Below are 13,903 nucleotides of genomic sequence, written 5' to 3'. Positions count from 1 at the left end.
TTTTCATTATCATTTATTTCCATGAATTTTTCAATTCTTCTTTAATTTCCTGGTTGACCCATTCATTCTTTAGAAGGATGCTGCTTAGTCTCCATGTATTTGGGTTCTTTCCAAATTTCCTCTTGTGATTGAGTTGTAGCTTCAGAGTATTGTGGTCCAAAAATATGCAAGGAATGATCCCAATCTTTTGATACCAGTTGAGACCTGATTTAGGACCCAGGGTGTGATCTATTCTGGAGAATGTTCCATGTGCACTAGAGAAGAACGTGTAGTCTGTTGCTTTGGGATGGAATATTCTGAGTATATCTGTGATGTCCATCTGGTCCAGTGTGTCATTTAAGGCCTTTATTTCCTTGTTGATCTTTTACTTGGATGATCTACCCATTTCAGTGAGGGGAGTGTTAAACTCCCCTTCTAGTATTGTATTATGGTCAATGTGTGTCTTTGATTTTGTTATTAATTGGTTTATATAGTTGGCTGCTCCCATGTTAGGGACATAGATGTTTAAAATTGTTAGATCTTCTTGTTGGACAGACACTTTTTTTTTTTTTTTGGACAGACACTTTGAGTATAATATAGTGTCCTTCCTCATCTCTTATTATAGTCTTTGGCTTAAAATCTAATTGATCTGATATAAGGATTGCCACCCCTGCTTTCTTCTGATGCCCATTGGCATAGTACCCTATTTTCCACCCCCTCACTTTAAATCTGGAGGTGTCTTCAGGTCTAAAATGAGTTTTTTGTAGGCAGCATATTGATGGGTTTTGTTTTTTTATCCATTCTGATACCCTGTGTCTTTTTTTTTTTTAAAGATTTTATTTATTTACTTGAGAGAGAGACAGTGAGAGAGAGCATGAACGAGGAGAAGGTCAGAGAGAGAAGCAGACTCCCCATGGAGCTGGGAGCCTGATGCGGGACTCGATCCCGGGACTCCAGGATCATGACCTGAGCCGAAGGCAGTCGTCCAACCAACTGAGCCACCCAGGCGTCCCACCCTGTGTCTTTTGATTGGGGCATTTAGCCTATTTACATTCAGGGTAACTATTGAGAGATATGAATTTGGTGCCATTGCATTGCCTATAAGGTGACTGTTATTGTATATTGTCCCTGTTCCTTTCTGATCTACTACTTTTAGGGTCTCTCTTTGCTTAGAGGACCCCTTTCAATATTTCTCGTAGAGCTGGTTTGGTGTTTGCAAATTCTTTTAACTTTTGTTTGTCCTGGAAGCTTTTTATCTCTCCTTCTATTTTCAATGATAGCCTAGCTGGATATAGTATTCTTGGCTGCATGTTTTTCTCGTTTAGTGCTCTGAATATATCAAGCCAATTCTTTCTGGCCTGCCAGCTCTCTGTGGATAAGTCCGCTGCCAATCTTATATTTTTACCATTGTATGTTACAGACTTTTCCCAGGTTGCTTTCAGGATTTTCTCTTTGTCGCTAAGACTTGTAAATTTTACTATTAGGTGATGGGGTGTGGACCTATTCTTATTGATTTTGAGGGGGCTTCTCTGCACCTCCTGGATTTTGATGTTTGTTCACTTTGCTATATTAGGGAAATTCTCTACAATAATTCTCTCCAATATACCTTCTGCTCCCCTCTCTCTTTCTTCTTCTTCTGGAATCCCAATTATTTTAACATCGTTTCATCTTATGGTGTCACTTATCTCTTGAATTCTCCCCTCGTGGTCCAGTAATTCTTTGTCTCTCTTTTGCTCAGCTTCTTTATTCTCGCCATTTGGTCTTCTATATCACTAATTCTCTCTTTTGCCTCATTTATCCTAGCAGTAAGAGCCTCCATTTTTGATTACACCTCATTAATAGCTTTTTTTATTTCAACTTGGTTAGATTTTAGTTCTTTTATTTCTCCAGAAAGGGCTTTAATCTCTCCAGAGAGGGTTTCTGTAATATCTTCCATGCCTTTTTTCAAGCCTGACTAGAACCTTGAGAATCATCGTTCTGAACTCTAGATCTGGCATATTACCAATGTCCATATTGATTAGGTCCCTAGCTTTTGGTACTGCCTCTTATTGTTTTTTGTTTTGTTTTGTTTTTGTTTTTTTGTGAAGAGTTTTTCCACCTTGTTATTTTGTCCCAATAAGAATATATGAAGGAGCAAATAAAATACTAAAAGGGTGGCAAAGACCCCAGGAAAATGTGCTTTAACCAAATCAGAAGAGATCCCAAATCATGGGAGGGAGAAAAGGTATAAAAAGAAGTTCAGAAGAAAAAAAATTAAAAAAGGAAAACAAATAAAGAAAAAATATAAAAAAGAAATATATATATATATATATATATATATATATATATATATATATTAGACTGGTGACTCGACAGGGTCACCCACTTATTTTGGGGAGTATTTTGGTCTCTTAGAAGAAACTACCTCCCAAAGTTTTAAAGAATGAAAAACATATATAAGGGTAAACACAATGAAGGGATGGAATATGCCTATAGAGATAAAAAAAAATTTTTTTAATTTCTAAGAAAGGAGTTGATAAAGTAAGTTGGTTGGGAGAATAAAGAAAAAGAAAGTGGAGAGAATTTGCTTGGGCTGGAGACTAAAACAAGCCTGGAGCTAGATTTAGGGTATACCTTGATCTATCAGAAAAAGTTGCACCCCAAATGTTTTAGAAGAAAAAACCCTACGTGTATACAAAAAATAAAGTTAGATACAATGAAGGATAAAATATGACTATAATAATGAAGTTTCAAAAAAGATTTTTTTTTTTATGAAAGGTATTGTTAAGATAAACTAGTTAAAAAACTTTAAGATGGGGCGCCTGGGTGGCTCAGTGGGTTAAGCCACCGCCTTCAGCTCAGGTCATGATCCCAGGGTCCTGGGATCGAGCCCCACATCGGGCTCTCTGCTCAGCAGGGAGCCTGCTTCCTCCTCTCTCTCTCTGCCTGCCTCTCTGCCTACTTGTGATCTCTCTCTGTCAAATAAATAAATAAAATCTTTAAAAAAAAAAGTTAACAGAGGAAAGGGTAAAAGTTAAAAAAAATTAGCAGAAGAAAAAAAAATTAAATTAAAAAAACTTAATTAACGGCAAGACTAAAGAATCATGGGGAGAAAGCCATGAATTCCATGCTTTGCTTTCTCCTCCTCTGGAATTCCGCTGTTCTATTTGGTAAGTGAACGTCGTCTTGGCTGGTTTCTTGTTGCTCTTCTGGGGGGAGGGGCCTGTTGTAGTGATTCTCAAGTATCTTTGCCTCAGGAGGAATTGCACCGCTGGGGTTCGCTTTTGGGAGCTTTTATTCCCTGGGGCCGGGCTAACTATCCGCTGGGGTTCACTTTTGGGAGCTTTTATTCCTGAACACTTTCCGTAGAGTTCCAGAGGACGGGAATGAAAATGGTGGCCTCCCAATCTCTGGCAGAGCGCTGGGGGCCCCACTCCTCAGTGCGCCCTCAGAGAAAAGTGCTGAATCACTTCCGTCTCCCTGGCCCCCAGCCACGCTCCAAGCTCACCCAGCCTGTGACCAGCTCAAGGTAACCCTGAGTTGAGAGCTCACTCCTTAGCTCTGTCTCTGTGGCCGGCTTCCCCATTCTAATACCTGTGAGCTCTGTGACACTCAGACACCCCCGATCCTTCTGTGACCCCACAGGACCTGGGGCCATGCTGGCCCTGCATGGCTTCACCCCGGTTTAGCCTCTAGAGCAATGTCCCTCAGTGGAGCAGACTTTTTAAAATGCTGATGTTGTGCTCTGTTGTTCTGCCACTTGCTGGGAGCCGGCCCCTCCCCCTGCAGTCTATCTTCCCATCGTTTTGGATTCACTTCTCCACAGGTCCTACCTTTCAGAAAGTGGTTGATTTTCTGTTTCTAAAATTGTTGTTCTTCTTCTCTTCGATTTCCTGTTGGATTTGTAGGTGTTTGCAATGGTTTGATAAGCTATCTAGCTGATCTCCTGCTAACTGATGTCATCTCAGCCTGCTACTTCTCTGCCATCTTGACTCCTCCCCCCATCAATCATAATGCTTTTTGTTTCTTTGCTTTTTGAGGGAGAAACCTTCCAAATATGAAAACATCTGACAACCATGATAATTTTTATGTGTTAAGACAATGAAGCAAAGTGGCGAATCAGACCATACAATCTATACATATATCAAATAAACTAGAATAACCCCCAAATCTAACCATTTTAGCTTTTTTCTCCCACAAAAAACAATCTACAGAACCAAATTCTATTTTAAAAGATCATTGTAATAGCTGGAATCGGTTTATTTGTTTGTCTGTTTTAGTGCATAGTTTCCTACTGAATTAGAGGCTTACAGAACCTGTTAGAAATTAGAAACCCAAGGTGCCTGGCTGGCTCAGTCGGTTAAGCATCTGACTGGACTCAGTTTCAGCTCAGGTCATGATCTCAGGCTGATGAGGTGTAGCACAGAGTCTGCTTGTCCCTCTCCTTCCCCTTTTGCTCCTCTTACTCTGCTCCTCCCTCAGCTCACAGGCATGTTCTCTCTCCCTCTTAAATAAACAAACAAATAAACAAATAAATAAAAATAAGATTTCCCAAAAAAGGAAATTAGAAAACCAAAAAAAGGGGTGGGCCTAACTGGTTTAGTCAGTAGAGAATGTAACTCTTTTTCCAAGTGGTGCGGTCCAGCCCCACATTGGGCATGAGGCTCCTTTAAAAAAAAAAAAAGAAAGAAAGAAAGAAAGAAAGAAAGAAAGAAAGAAAGAAAAGAAAAGAAAAAAGAGGAAGAAAAAAAATCAGGTATTTCTTTTCCTTCACGCAAGTACAGTCTTTTGTTAATAAGAGAAAGTGTGTTCATTGCTGCCACAGAAAGAAAGCATCACTTCCAGATGGGGAAAGGCAGCCAGGGGCTATTTATATTGTAGGGGGCTTCTGTTTAAGAGTGATCTCTCCATGCCATTCCTTCACTGGGATTGAGTAAATTTCATGATATAATGGCTGATAATTATTGGACACAGGTTAAGAGAAAAGCATTGTGAAGGTAGTCTTAGAGCCTAAACAGCTGTTTGATACTATCTATAGAAAATTAATGGCTCTGATGTCCATTTAAATAGATTTGGGAAGGAGGAGTTCCTGAAATGAAAAATGAAATTATTTGTAACTCTATTTTCCTGAGCAGAATGTATATGGTAAGCTATGCGGGATAGACAGTTTCCACTCTCCAAGGTAAATCTACAGAGATTTTATTGTGGGGATTAAGGAATCTTGAGGCCTTAAGAGCTAACAGGTATGACTGACTGTGGGGACAAGCTTCAGTCAGGAGTTTCTAGGTATGGGGACACTACAGGTTCTCAGAATGTAGTAGCCACAAGCACATTATCTATTAATGACCATAGCACAGCCTGACCACAGACACCTCAATCCAAGACTCCTTCACTGCAAGTATCTGGGAAGGGGCTAATAAAAAGCATTCACACTCTCTTCGTCCTTAGCACACAAACATGTGTTAGTCAAACACACAAACTTGAGTTAGTCAAAATTGATGAGCGGAGGGGTACAGTAGAGCACAAAAGAGGGATATCTAATGTAAACAAAAGCTGCTGAACATATGTAATCTAAGAAAGTCTCTCCCCACAAGGCAGATAGTTATATCTATATTTTAAATAAGACTCAAAAAAGTTAAGTCATTTAAGATCACTCAACCGATTTATGAAATAGCTAGAATTTAAACCCAAGTTTGTCTTACTTTAAATATCATGGTTCTCTCCACATTATATGCAACCTGGCCCTTGATGGAGAAAACTATTGTACTTGGGAAGGGGATGAAGTAGATGGGAGAAAGTAAGTTGGGAATATCAGCTGGGTGGCTATTGCAAAGGTTGAAAAGATGGTGAGAACTTGACCAAAGGTAATTACAGTGAAAATTAGAAGGAAGGCTGAGTTTAGAAAATGTTTGAAAAAGTAGAATTATTACAGCTTTTAGATTAGCCAAGAAAATTCACATGCATAGTGGGTTGGTAGGTAGGTAGATAGATGATAGATAGATAGACAGACAGACAGACTGATTGATTTTTACTCCAAGTGAAAAATAAATCTCTGAATCTGAGCTGATCATCTAAGGTTGGCTTCTACAGTGTAGTAAGCAGGTCACAGGGAGTCCTTGGGGTCTGCCCCATAATCTCTAGGAGGTGCAGCAGTTACAGAAGAACAGGCAGGGGAATAAATTCATCAAGTGCATTTGACAGATGTGAAATATAACCTCAATTATTATTCCTGCAGAAATCCTGTTTATCAGTTCATTCTGAAGAATTGCACATAAGCTGTAGATGCCCTGGGTGAGTTTATACAGGCTAACATTTTGTTAATGGGGTGCAGTTCATCTCTACAAATGTATTTTCATGTCAGCTGAGCCTTATGTTTAAGTTGATTACATTTTCATTGTCTTGATTTGTTGATACAGAAATGAAACGAAGGCTAAAAACGGATTCGTTGACATGAAAATAAAGAGGTGGCAATTCCAACACAAGTATTTCAATTTAGAAAAACGTATTCCTGTGCGGCAGATACTAATGATTTCCCCCGTGATATATGGGGAAACTGAGGCATGTGTGGATTTCTTTTCTTTTTTTTAAGAGAGAGAGTGGGAGGGGAGCTAGGGGCAAAGGGAGTGAGACAATCTCCAGCAGACTCCCCACTGAGTGTGGAACCCCACAAGGGCTCTGTCTCACAACCCTGAGATGACGACCCGACCAACATCAAGAGTCAGATGCTTAACCAAGTCACCCACGTGAAATTACAAAGCTCCTAGGTGACAGAGCTTGGATTCGAACCCTGCCATTTTATGTCTGGAGCCTGCAGTTGTAAGCACCATGATATGCTACCACACAGTTAATGAGGGAGCCTTGTTCTGTTATCACCCGAAATCTGTGAGATTTTTTTTTTTTTTTTGCTGAATTAATGACAATTTTTAAAACATTATTTATACTTAGTATCAGTACTAATGGAGCACCTGCTAAGTGTGAAAAAAGGAAGGGCATTAATACTGGCATAAAACTGGTTCAACCTGAATGCCAATCCACAAACTACTTCATTCATAGAGAGCAGCTGGCATTGCAATATGCTTCTTGATCTTAGTGCTGTGTTGAAGGAAACAGTGAAAATTGGAAAATTATCTTTGGACACTGAATATACATATTCTTAGCATTCTTTGTAAAGAACCAGGAAGTTGAGTTTGGTTTTTTACCCTGAAGTGTGCTGTCTAATAAAAGGGAAGGCATAAGTGCTAATTGAGATTTTTCCTAAATGAAGAATGAAATAAAGATATTTTTAATCACTCTGATACTGCCAATTAAAACCATCTCTCAGATTTCATGCAGATTTGTTAAGTTGGGATCTCGAAGATCGTCAGTGTCAGAAATAGGATGAACCTATAACTTTAAAGCTAAAATATCATAATTTCTAATGTTGAGGATAAGATAGGAGAATTTCCTGAATAAAGTGAACTACAGATTTAATAGTTTGATCACCTGGAGTTAATACTTTCACAAAACTTGATTATTTTTTCACTCAGTGGAGAAAGAAATCAACGTCCCATTATTGGATATATTTATAAACTATACTAAGATCAAGTACATTCCAAAATGCTTTCAGAGACACATATAACCAAGGAATGGATTAGAAATCCATTTATAGCTCTTATCCAAGTTAACGTTGAACCTTTCAATGTTTGAGCGTGAGATATTTGTCACATAATACCTTTGAAGCACTGAAATTACTAAGGAGAGGGAAATCTTGGCATTATTTCTGGGTCCGTGTTCAATCAAATATCCAATACTTCCTGCCAGAGCTGCCAAACAATTGCTATCACCTCAAAGACTTATATAATTATGCTAGGATTTTCTAATTTTGCAGGTATTTCTTTTCTTGTGTTTTTTTTTTAAGTATGATTAACATGAATGTTGTATTAGTCTCAGATGTACAATAGAGTGATACAACAACTCTATACATTAGTCAGTGCTCATCACAGTAAGTGTCCTCTTCATCTCCTGCATCTATTTCATCCATCCCCTCCATCCCCCTCTCTTTTGGCAACCACCAGTTCATTCTCTACAGTTAAGTCTGGTTTTCTGCTTTTCTCCCTTCTTGTTTTGTTTCTTAAGGGCCATATATGAATAAAATCATATGGTATTTCTCTTTCTCTGACTGAATTATTTAATTTAGCACATTATATTCCCTAGATCCATCCAGGATTTTCTAATTTAACATAAAGAGAAAATGCTTAATTGTGTTAGATTTGGCTTATCTGAATATAATAGTTAAACCACATTAAGAGTAGCTTTAACATGATGGAAAGTTACTTCTCTTGCTCTCTCTTTCTCCAAGTTGGATGGCAGGCACCCAGTGTAGCTCTAATCCTATCCACCTTTCTAATCCATCATCCTCTCCCTAGGCTGCAGTCTCAAGGTTACCACATAAGCCAAAATGACTGCTGGATCTCCAACCATCTCTCCTGCATCTCGCACTAAGAGATGTACGGCAAGAAAGGCAAAAGAACAAAAACTGGAGCCACAGAGCTTTAGCCAACTCCCTTCAACCAACCACCACACAGAACATTTTGCTTACTTTCTTTGGTCACATGAACTTCCCTAACTCTAGTTGAGTAGGATGTGGGCAGTGAGATGGAGCGCAGAGCTGCTGGCAGCCCTCCTCCAGCCCTGGTTCTCCATCAATTCCAGCCCCCCTCCTTCTGCTGGGTGCCTTCTGGAAGGCGACATAACTCCAGCCTCTCCAACCCAAACTGTCCTCAAGTCAGACTCAGCTGGGGCTGGAGACTGTACCCCTCTCAGCCCTTGCACTATCTCCACTTTAAGTTCTCAGGTCCTTGTCCCATTCTGTGCGGGTACTGACTTAATTTCTCAGCAGCCCTGAAACAACAGAGGAAAGCTTTCTTCAACTACAGAGATGAGGTAACATCAGGCTGTTTTAAAGTAAATGAGTTCAGGTTTAATGACAGTTCTGCCTCACACACTGTAGGGCTTATCCAGTCCCCTCTGCCCCTTTCCACCTATTTTTAGTAACCACAGCTGGTCTTTTTTCAGATCATTTCTAAATCTGCACCTGTGGACAGGAAAGTAAGTCAGAAAGGGCTGAGGCTCAGAAGCCCAAATATGTAGCATCACAGATTGCTGGTTGTGTTTGTTGTTATTTTGTTGTTTTATTTTTAGATATCATTGACATATAAAATGATATTAGTTCCAAGTGTACAACATACCAATTTGATACTTGTATATATGATGAGATGACCACCATGCTAAGTCCAATTAACATCCATTGCCATATGTAGTTCCAAAAACTTTTTTCTTGTGATGAAAAATGTTTAGATCTACTCTAATAGCAACTTTCAAATGTAAAATACAGCATTAACTATAGTCATCATGCAGTACATTACATCCCCCAGGTTTATTTATTTTATAGCTAGTTTGTACTTTTCAACCCCTTTCACCAATTTTGCCCAACTCCTATCCTAACTCTCTGTATCTCCAAGCTCAGGTTTTTTTGTTTGTGTGATTTGTTTTGTTGTTGTTGTTCCACATTAACAAGAGATCATAAATTATTTGTCTTTCTCTGTCTGAATCATTTCATTTACCATAATGCTCTCAAGGTCCATTCACATTGTCACAAATGGCAAGATTTCATTCCTTTTTTATGATTAATATTTAAATATATATATATATATGAGTATTCTTTATCCATTCATTCATCTATGGGCACATAGGTAGTTTCCATATCTTGACTATTGTAAATAAATGCTCCAATGAACATGGGGGTGCATACCTCTTTTTAAGTTAGTGTTTTTGTTTTCTTTGGGTAAGTACACATAAGTGAAAATGCTGGATCATATGCTATTTCTATTTTTAATTTCTTGAGGAACCTCTAGACTGTTTTCCATAGTGGCTTCACCAATTTACACTCACCCCAACAATGCACAAAAGTTCCATTTTTCTCCACATCTTTACCACTCACTTGTTATTGTTTTTTTTTTTAAGATTTTATGTATTTATTTGACAGACAGAGATCACAAGTAGGCAGAGAGGCAGGCAGAGAGTTGGTGGGGGAGCAGGCTCCTTGCTGAGCAGAGAGCCCAATGCAGGGCTCGATCCCAGGACCCTGGGACCATGACCTGAGCCGAAGGCAGAGGCTTTAACCCACTGAGCCGCCCAGGCACCCTGTCACTTGTTATTTTTTGTCTTTTGATAATATTTATTCTAACAGGTGGTAGATAATATCTCACCGTGGTTTTGATTTGCATTTCCCTGGATGATTTTGATGTTGACTACTTTCTCTTGGTGTCTGTTGGCCACTTCTGTGGCTTTTGGTTAAAGTCCAGAAGACAGAACAGTGAACTTCAGTCTCATGGAAGGATGGTGGAGCTGCTGAGACAGCTGAAAAAGGGTGTGGTGCTCTTGCTGCAGCTCTGCCCTGGGGTGCCTGGGGACACTGATGCTCTGAGATCCCCTCAACAAATCTGTGCCCCCTTCTCTGGGAGCTTTCAACACTTAGTCCCCGGGCAGGCTGCTGCTGTCTGAGTGTGCCCAGCTGGCAGTGCCAAGAGAGTTATATCTTCTCACCCCCAATCTCTCCTGACTGTTGCACAGACCTGGGGATATGAGTACTGCAGCTCCTTTGTCCCTAATCTGCCCTCTCAGTGGGGGACCTGCAATGTCTCAAAATTCACCTGTGGAGTTGAGGCAGAGCTTCCTTATGTGGATCCTTTCTATGGGTTTTGCTTGACATCCCATCCTTGGGGGCCTCCCTGTCCCTCCTTTCTAACTCCCCTCCCAGTTTTTCCTTGGAACATTTCCCAATATCACATTCACTGCCATCCTGGTCTTAGGGACTTCTGGGTGAAGGACCCAAGTGAGACACCACAGGGATGAGGTGACCAGCCAGTGGGCAGAGTAGGGTCATTGCTAACTACAAGCCTTATCACTTCACCACCCTGCCTATATCTGATCTCTTTTTCCCCTAGCTTCATTGAGAAATAATTGGCACACATCACTGTGTAGGTTTAAGACATTCAGCTTGATGGCTTGAATTAATATACTGATTGTCTCTTTCTACATTTCACCTTGAAAAATATCACTTAAAAATTATTGTTTTTTGTTTTCACCCAAATGTGTAAAATTATGATTCATATTAACAAAAACTGTAAGGTACTTAGGTAAGATATTTGGTATAGAGCTAAAAACATCTGTATCTGTATCAATATGGTTTTACTTTTATTTTATTTTTCACTTTTCCTCTAAAGGTTTTGGCACTAAATAGACAGAGCCTGAAAAATATTACAGCCTGACTCATGTTAGCTAATGTTATATAGATTTAGAAAAAAAAAAAAATTGGCTAAGACACAGTTTTTCAAAACTGCTATGCAATAATCTAATGCTAATTTCTCCACTGCAATTACATTTGGATGTGGCACTAAACAATGAGTAAATCAACTTTTCAATAGCCTTTTTTAGCCTGTCCCTATGACTGAATTATACACATTTCCCACGATGCTCTTAATTTCAAAACTCATTTCCTATCATAGTGCATATCATTTTTTTGCATGTTCCCTCATGATTTTGAGGCTTCTATATTTGATTCCTCAAACACCTGATTTACTAGGGCACACAGTGTGTGGAATGCTTATGTCACATATAGATAAATGTTTTACTCTTCAGTAAAAAGGTTGGTTTACATGATCTATGGAGAGGAACTCATTAAAATGTGTTGGGGGGGAGGTCCTGTATTTCATGGACTGTGACAATAGTAACCCAATTTCATCATCCTTCAACAACCATTTTAATTTGTTTTACTTCCCTCTCTTTTATTCTCATAATTCTTTTCCAGTCAACCCTACACATTATTCTATATGAAAATTAGTCCAATGTATTATCTGATTTAATTTGGTCCAAATCCCTGGTTAGTAGATTTGTAGTCAGTTAATATCTACTCTCTATTATGTATACCCAGAATAATTTATCTTAATAATATCCTTTAATAGTCCCTAAAACATTTGAAAGCTCTTGCTAAAAGTGCACATACTAAAATTTACTTCTATTAGCTTTGGGAAATCCAAAGAAGTGATCAGACAAAAATATAACATATATCCATAATGTAACACATCCTGTTTCTCCCAAGGATCTCCAAGCAGACATCACTTCACCATGCAACTTCCTCACAAGACAATTCTCTGCAGGGCTTCTTTCAAACCACAAGAAAGAGCCACTCCCTCCTGTACTCCACAGTCTAAAACAGGGAGGAGAATTTATCTCATTCAGCTAACCCATGAAGCAGGATGGATTTAGAGGATGCATGAATGTCCTATCACAGAAGATGGAAGTAGTGAGTTCCATAAAGCTATACTTTTAGCAAGTATTTAATGCTTGAGCCACTCTGGTTATGTTCTAACCATATCACCCTGCTGGCTTTGGCTAGTCCACCAGGAATTCTAAACACAATTTGGGTCATACTGAACTGACTTTCCATTTCTCCCAACTTGTGTGCTGTTTATGTAGCCCTGTAGGGCAGCGATGCCTGAATTTCAAGTGATGCCTGAGGCAGTCAAACCACAGCTTCAAAAGCAATTCTCAAAACTACAGCTCCATACTACCCCCAAAAGAAGTGTCCAGATACCAGAGAGAAGTCTATGGAATGGTTAAAGGGAAAGTGAGAACCAGGAGAAGCACACCAGCCATTTCAACAAGGGATGTTTGAATTTTAGCTCAGTGCTAAAATAGAGCCTCAGAATGAAGTCCAAGTTGGAGCTAAAATTGATTTTTCTTATATATTTTTTTTTAAATGGTTGTCTGGGGAGTGTCTGGGTGGCTCAGTCAGTTGAGTGACTGATTCTTGACTTCAGCTCAGGTCATGATCTCAAGGTTGTGAGGTCCAGCCTGTAGCAGACTCCATGCTTAGCATGGAGTCTGCTGGAGATTCTCTCCCTCCCCCTCTCCCTCCCTCTCAGCGCCTTTCCCCACTCACAACACTCTCTCTCAAATAAATAAATAAAATCTTTTAAAAAAGAGATTTTTCTGTAATGATCCCATTGGAATCAAGACTTTCAGAGTCATAGGCACTTTATGAGATGAGTGGGAGTTATCCTTAATGAGAAAAGGACTAATCTACAGCTCTAACTCTATTAGTTACTAGCTGTGTGATCTGGGATGAGTTTCACAACATTTTTTGGCCTCGGTTTCTCCCACTATCTAAAGTATAGGTTTAATTTAATTCAATATTTGTTGCATTCCCACCTAGGAATAAAAGGCCCAGTCTTCTTTATCAATTTCCCTGAAGCTCATCTCTGATGAGAACAAGACCTAGATTGAATGACTTTTTGATGCTGGGCTATGATAAGGGGCAGAACTACGAACCTCTGTTTTGTTTAATTCAACCAACACATTCTCAGTACCTCTACTGTAACAACACAGGCCAAGTAATGCCAATCACATCTAGTAAAGAAGAGGTGAGATCCCAGGAAATGGACAGAGGTGAAAATATGCATTGAAGATGTTTAGTGGTGAGTGTACTTATAGTCATGTCCTATGGGAACGGCACTGGGCAGAAAGAGGAGCTGAACTGTGATACAGTCCTTACAAAGACTTCAGTGAGTCCAAGGAGAAGTCTGGAGCTAAGATGGTTGCACATTGAGTCAAGGGAACTGGGCCTTTAAAATCTACCCACCCCCAGTAGATGAGTCCCTAAACCCTAGCAGCTCTGTGGAGGGGGCCTGGCCTGGTGAAGGCAGCTTACTTCAGGGGAGCAGGTGTCACCCAGACTCTCAGAAACTGAGAGAAAGGAGTATCATTGCTTCAGCCTGGTAGTGCCCTCCACACCCACCCCAATCACACTGTATGCAAAGGGAAGCTCTTTTTCTAAATCACTGCACTGCAAAGTCAAATGTATTAAGTGCTATAGTACAGTGAAGAAAACAACAAAATAGTATGC

Source organism: Mustela erminea, chromosome 16 (assembly GCF_009829155.1).
Source record: "Mustela erminea isolate mMusErm1 chromosome 16, mMusErm1.Pri, whole genome shotgun sequence".
NCBI classification, from domain to species: domain Eukaryota; kingdom Metazoa; phylum Chordata; class Mammalia; order Carnivora; family Mustelidae; genus Mustela; species Mustela erminea.
Note: the sequence above shows the minus strand (reverse complement) of the source record.